Source organism: Lolium perenne, chromosome 4, assembly GCF_019359855.2.
Source record: "Lolium perenne isolate Kyuss_39 chromosome 4, Kyuss_2.0, whole genome shotgun sequence".
Lineage (NCBI taxonomy): Eukaryota > Viridiplantae > Streptophyta > Magnoliopsida > Poales > Poaceae > Lolium > Lolium perenne.
The window spans coordinates 110,714,944-110,721,085 of NC_067247.2; positions in this window are offsets into that span (position 1 = coordinate 110,714,944).

The following is a 6,142-nucleotide window of genomic DNA, read 5'->3' on the forward strand; positions in this document are numbered from 1 at the left end:
TTGAGCTCTCTCTCACATACTCCATTACTAGAAACACCAAAAGCCTCAGATCTCCCTCCTCCTCCACCCAAACTCAAATCCCTCCGGGGAAACGATAGAGGAGGACCCGATCTACTGTTCTACCAAGCCAAATATCATTCCCCTTGTATTCATCAAGAATCTTGCTCTCTAGGGTTCCTTGGAAACCCTAGGTGGGCAAGAGTGGTCCAGAAGCATCCGGGCTGTGGATTTGCTCCTGACAAGATTGTGAAGGTTTGGAGGCTACCTCAAAGTCTACCACAAGTGAGTGAGCTATTCCTTCGTGGGATAGGCTCCGGAGAATAGGGTGAGCCTTCGTGGCACGGGGAATCCTTCATGGGACCTCCACTCCTCCAAACGTGACGTACCTTCTTGCAAAGGAAGGGAACACGGGAATAAACCCTCGTCTCCGCGTGCTATCGGTTATCTCTAACCGAACTCTTTACTTGTGATTTAACTGCCTATGAGAGCCTTCGTGCTCGAGTTAGTTGTATCCTCATATAGGTTGTTTCACCTAGTTTGCATTAGGCTCACCTTTATATTCTGCAAAGCCTAATATTGCAAAGAAAGAATTAAAATCTGTAGAAACCTATTCACCCCCCTCTAGGTTTACCATCTCTGATCTTTCAAGCAGGATCTGTGCTAACTGAAGCAAAGCCATGTGCTGCATTATACTCATGTAGGGTTATGTTGAGCTCCTGTTGAGTGCGGGCAATGTCGGCTGCTCCGTGAAGAAGCGCCTGGCGATGCGCCTCCAGTTCGGCCTGAGTCACCACTGCATCGGCATTGGGCGCGATGGGTGTTGACAGCATGTTCATGGCGGCTTGAAGCGGAGTCGCAACCGGCGGCGCGTTGGAGGCACCGGCGATGTTCTCGTCCCGCTCGAGCATGGGTTTTGCCTGGCGCGTGGACTTAGTGGGGGTGTTGTTCTCACCAGCTGCTCCTTTGTTGGTATTTGTTGCGCCGACCATCATCACATCGACATTGCCAGCGGTGCGATTGGTACGCATCCCGCGGGTTGCAGCAGACCTTGGTAGATCCGGCGCCACCAGCACCACTGATGGGTACCGAGGCTCCGGCACTGTGCCGAGATAGACACGGTGCGAGCCCAAGAGCATGACGTCGCCATTCCTGGGGAACTTGGTGCCGTTGGCGAAGCTGCCGGCATTATCGCTGACGAAGTCCAGCGAGCCGAGCCTCTGGATGAGGCCAGATACCACACGCTCGCCGGAGGCGGCGACGAACCCTGTCCGGAAACGAACCCCTGCCGGCACAACTACCGGCCCCACGGTGGGCGCCAACTGTCGTCGTGGTGAACAAACAGATGCTGATGAGGAAGGGTTTTCCCGATCTTTCACGATGCACCTTGATGATCCATAGGACCGATAGATCTTCAACTCCCTTGACAGATTCAAGGATACTCAAGCAGATATGATTACTCTTGACAGACTCACGAACTCTCACACCTTTATTGGATAACCGGACGAACGTCCAAGACGCCGTCACGCACGCCGATCCCATAGGAACGGTGATAGTATGAACTCAAAGTTCTACATATTCTGGATTCAATCTAATCTCACTAAACCCTAGGCCACACCATCTCCTTATATGAGGGAGAGGTGGCTGGCCAGCCCTATTGGGCCTAACCTAGTTTGACTCGGACAGGCCCAAGTCAAACAAACACTAATCAACCCTAATGGCCCATCACATGACCTGGCTACATTATTATTTCCTAATAACAAGACTATGATAAAATATCGGTACAACCTTAGACTTAATCATCATATCAATGGCTGTCCTAGTGTACCAGGCATGGATATCCATATCATCCTTCCCTTCTTCAAGAAGCGTTGTCTCCAACGCGTGAGGGTCTGCTAGAAAAAGGGTGGCATCAGATAAGAACATCACCGAACTTCATCCTCAAGCCTCGCCAGTCTTCCACACCTCATCCTCCCTCTCGACTAGCTTGACTTGACCTTGGCGCCCTTTGGTCTTCGACGCCATCAACCTGATTGAGACACATGCATCCTTCAAATACAAACTGAAAATGCACCATGCATATCACCCAAAACACATAGAACAAACTCATGCACGCCATGGATCCAAATAAGCTCAAAACACCTCCTAGTGCACCAACCATATCACCCAAAACACACAGAACAAACTCCTGCATGTCATGGATCCAAATAATCTGAACACACCCGAGTACGCAATCTTCTAAAAACCAGTGTCTCCTTTTATTTTCACATTTTTTTTCTTCTGCTCCGTGCACCAAAAACTGCACCACGGGATCGGACAAAAAATGCAGTCACGTAGATGCAAACAAATAGAATTGAAGTAAGCCACCTGATATCCCATAAATTGCCTTGACCGATGCAAACAGAAGTCCAATCTGATTCGTACACTGCCTTTTTTTGTTTTGCACTGGTGGAAAAAGGGCCTTTGGTCGCGGTTCGCAACTGCCATTAGTCTCGGTTGCGCAACCGCGACCAAAGTATCGCGACTAAAGGCCCCCCCCCCCCTTTAGTCGCGGTTCCTTACGAACCGCGACTAAAGGCCCGTCCACGTGGGCGCCAGGCGGCCGTCCGGGCGGAGGACCTTTAGTCGCGGTTCTTCTGGCCAACCGCGACTAAAGGCCGCCGCAGGTTTAGGGTTTCCGGCCCCCCCTAAACCTGCCCCCCCCCCTAAACATATTTTGTGTTTAATTTGTATATTGTTTTATTTCTTTTGTGCTTTATTGTAATTTTGAAGGAGTTTCACATATTCTACGGTACTACATATATACATGCATATGAATGTACAATTTCAAACAAATTTGAAATTATAACCAAAAAGAATTCAAGAGGAATATACAATATATATTCAATATCATCGGATGACCATATACAAGTTTGAATAAGTTTCCATACATAATTTAATGCATGTATAGTTCTACGTCGTCGCAATGGTGTTCTCCTTTAGGATGGAGGACTTCCCTCCTGAACCATCCAGCTAGTTCCTCTTGAAGTGGTCGGAAGCGAGCTTCTGGACTAAGCATCGACCGGAGGTGATTCCTCTGAGCATTGAGATCACTCGGAACGCGCTCAGAGGTGTATCTCCGGATCATCTCACAGACATAGTATCCACACAGATTGGTTCCCGGTGGCTGCATATCGCTACCATTCTTAGCCTTTGACCGCATGAAATTTAGCTCTTTCTTGAATTCACCGACCTTTGTATCTGAGAACCGTCTCCAAACCCTACGAGGCAAAGAAAATTAAATGAACAAGAGAGTTATTAGTTCATTACTTGAAGCTTAATTAGGAAATGAACGAAATAGGCCGATCGATATAGAGCGCAAATGAATGAAAACAATTACTTTTGAAGCATTTGTCTCATGTCGGCCCATTCCGCCTTATCCATATCCAGAGAGTCGTGGATGAGACATTCTGATTTGTCAATTTTAATCACTAGCATAATCCAGTGGAACCTGCAGACACGATACATGCACAGTACGTCATGCATAACTCATCGATTAGCCGGCCACATACCATGCATGGAGTAAACAAAAGAGAATGTGCTCAAGACATAAACACTCACCCAAAATGGTAAGGAAATAGAATATCACTTTTGAGTTCCTGCTTATCAAGAAACCGCCACAGGTCTTTCTCCATGTCGGCGGGGTGATGCTTTAACGTATATCCATTAACGATGTGTGGGTCAATGAACCCAACATCATGGATGCTCCTTACTCTGCATTCCTTAATCTTCAATCTGCATGTATAATAGCGGACACAACAATATAGTTAGGACATATATATATAGTGCAGGCAATATGAACGAGATGGGGTAGAAATAAATCACTTACAGAACGTAGCAACTGATGATAGATTTGTCGAGCTCGCGCAGATTGAAAAGCTGGAACAATTCACTTAGATGAATTTGTACACAGTATTGTTTGAAGTGATGCTCATATCCAACTTCCGCATAAATATAATCTTTGGCGTTTTTATGTTTTATGTAACCCTTGTACCAGTTCAGCAGACCTTTCATTTGTGAAGGTAGATCCTCTTCCTGCGCAGGCTCGACGAGAGGCCCATTCTTCACATATGTAAGTACTACCTCCTTCACTGGCGCCTCATCAAGGCCTAACAGTTCACGAAGAGTAATACCTAAGTTGGCCGATTGTTCTCTGGCACTCATTACAGTCAATCCCTGTGCTGCCGCAGCTTCTATGATTTCGGGGGCATCCGGACCGGCGGCTGTCACTATAAGCGGGGCAATCGATTGTTTACTTTGTTTCCCGAGCTGGGCAACAACTCGTTTCCCGCTTTGTGCACTTTGTAATTCCGCTTTATCGGCCTCCTCATTCTTCTCCTTGAATATGCGTGCCTGATTCTTTAGTTCACGTGCATAGTCGTCAGGCAGATTCTTCGCGGCTTGGGACGGTGCATTCAAAAATGACTTAGCCCACTTCTTTTGCTCATCAGAAAATACTAGCTTGGGCTCGGGCTCTCTTTTCTTCTTGCAGGCCGCCTTCCATTTCTCTAAATCAGCAGCCGCGTGTGCGTCGACTTCCTCGGCACTACGTTCCCAAGGCCTCGTGGGGAGAGGCTTCAGTGATGGCTCTGGTACCTTTGTTTTCTTAGGTACGTAAGGGTCCGGGTTAATAACCCAGGACTGCTTTTGCTTCTTCGCCGGAGGTGGATTGGGGGGCGGTACCGGTGTCTGATCACCCGCCGGACGAGGACTGGGGGGCGGCGTCGGCTGACGTGAATGAGGTGTATTAGGTGAAGCACCACCACCACCACCGCCACCGCCACCGTCACCGCCACCGTCACCGCCACCGCCACCGCCACCGCCACCACCACCACCACCGTAGGGGGGTGGACTTGTTGGCGCCTCGCCTGGAAACTTGATAAACTTCTTCTGCCATAGAATGAACTGGCGCTTGACATCTCCAAGTCTTTTCACCCCTTCAGGTGTAGCAATGTCAATGTCCAGGTCCTCAAACCCTTGGACTATCTCCTCCACCGTGACACGAGCATAGCCATCTTGAATGGGGTTGTTGTGGTGGAGTGCTCCAGGTGGTAAAGCACTGCCGATGGCTACCTTCATGGACATGTTCCCGATAGGATAATACAGATGACATTCTTTCATCTCCTTTATATCGTCCACGGGGTAGCGAGGAGGCTCCGGTGCAGTAATTTCGACCACCAGAGGCTCCGGTGCAGTAATTTCTTTCGTCGGTGCACCAGCCGGTGAGGCCTCCGTGGAAGCCACGCTGCTTCTTCTCCGCTGCTGGCTTCCGAGATCCATTGGATGATCTTCATGCTGCGCCCGAGCTGCATCTCTTTCGGCTACTAGTACACTCACAGTTTTTTTCATCACATCCATTTCCGTTACCAACTTCGCCACAACATCTGCATCCCGATCCATCTTTCTCTTACGGCTTCTGTAACCGTACGGGTCATCGTTCTGGGGGAACCCTACTTTCCACGGAATGGGCCCCATGCCTCGTACACGTCCTCCGTGTTCAGGATTCCCGAGGGCTTTTGTCAGGGCGTCGTTCTCTCTGTTGAACTTGATCCTCCCCTCTTGAGCATCCCTCATTGCCTCAATAAGCTTTTGGGTGGGTGTAATTATTTTGCCCTGATAAACACACTCCCCTGTCTCCGGGTTCAGCGATCCCCCATGCCCGTACCACCAGCTTTTGGCCCTTGGGTCCCATCCCTCCGTACCTGGACGGATTCCTCGCGCCCTCAGCTCGTTCTCCATCTTCTCCCACTTAGGCTGCCAAAAGCGATACCCTCCTGGCCCCATAATATGATTGTACTCCTTCTTGGCCGCATTCTCCTTATTGTTTTTCGATATTTCAAGGAACTGCTCCGATTTCTTTTGCTTCACAAATTCTGGCCAATCATGTTGCAGTTTCTCATATTGTCCTGTGAAATCCGGAGTCTTGCCCTGCTTCGGCCGGTGATCTGCCTTGCCGTTGTAATGCTTGCCTTTCTTTCTTACTGGATGACCTTTCGGAAGAAATCGACGATGCCCAAGGTACACGTTCTTCTTACAATTTGGCAAATGTACACTTTCAGTCTCATGTAAGCAGTGCGTGCATGCATTGTATCCCTTATTTGACAGT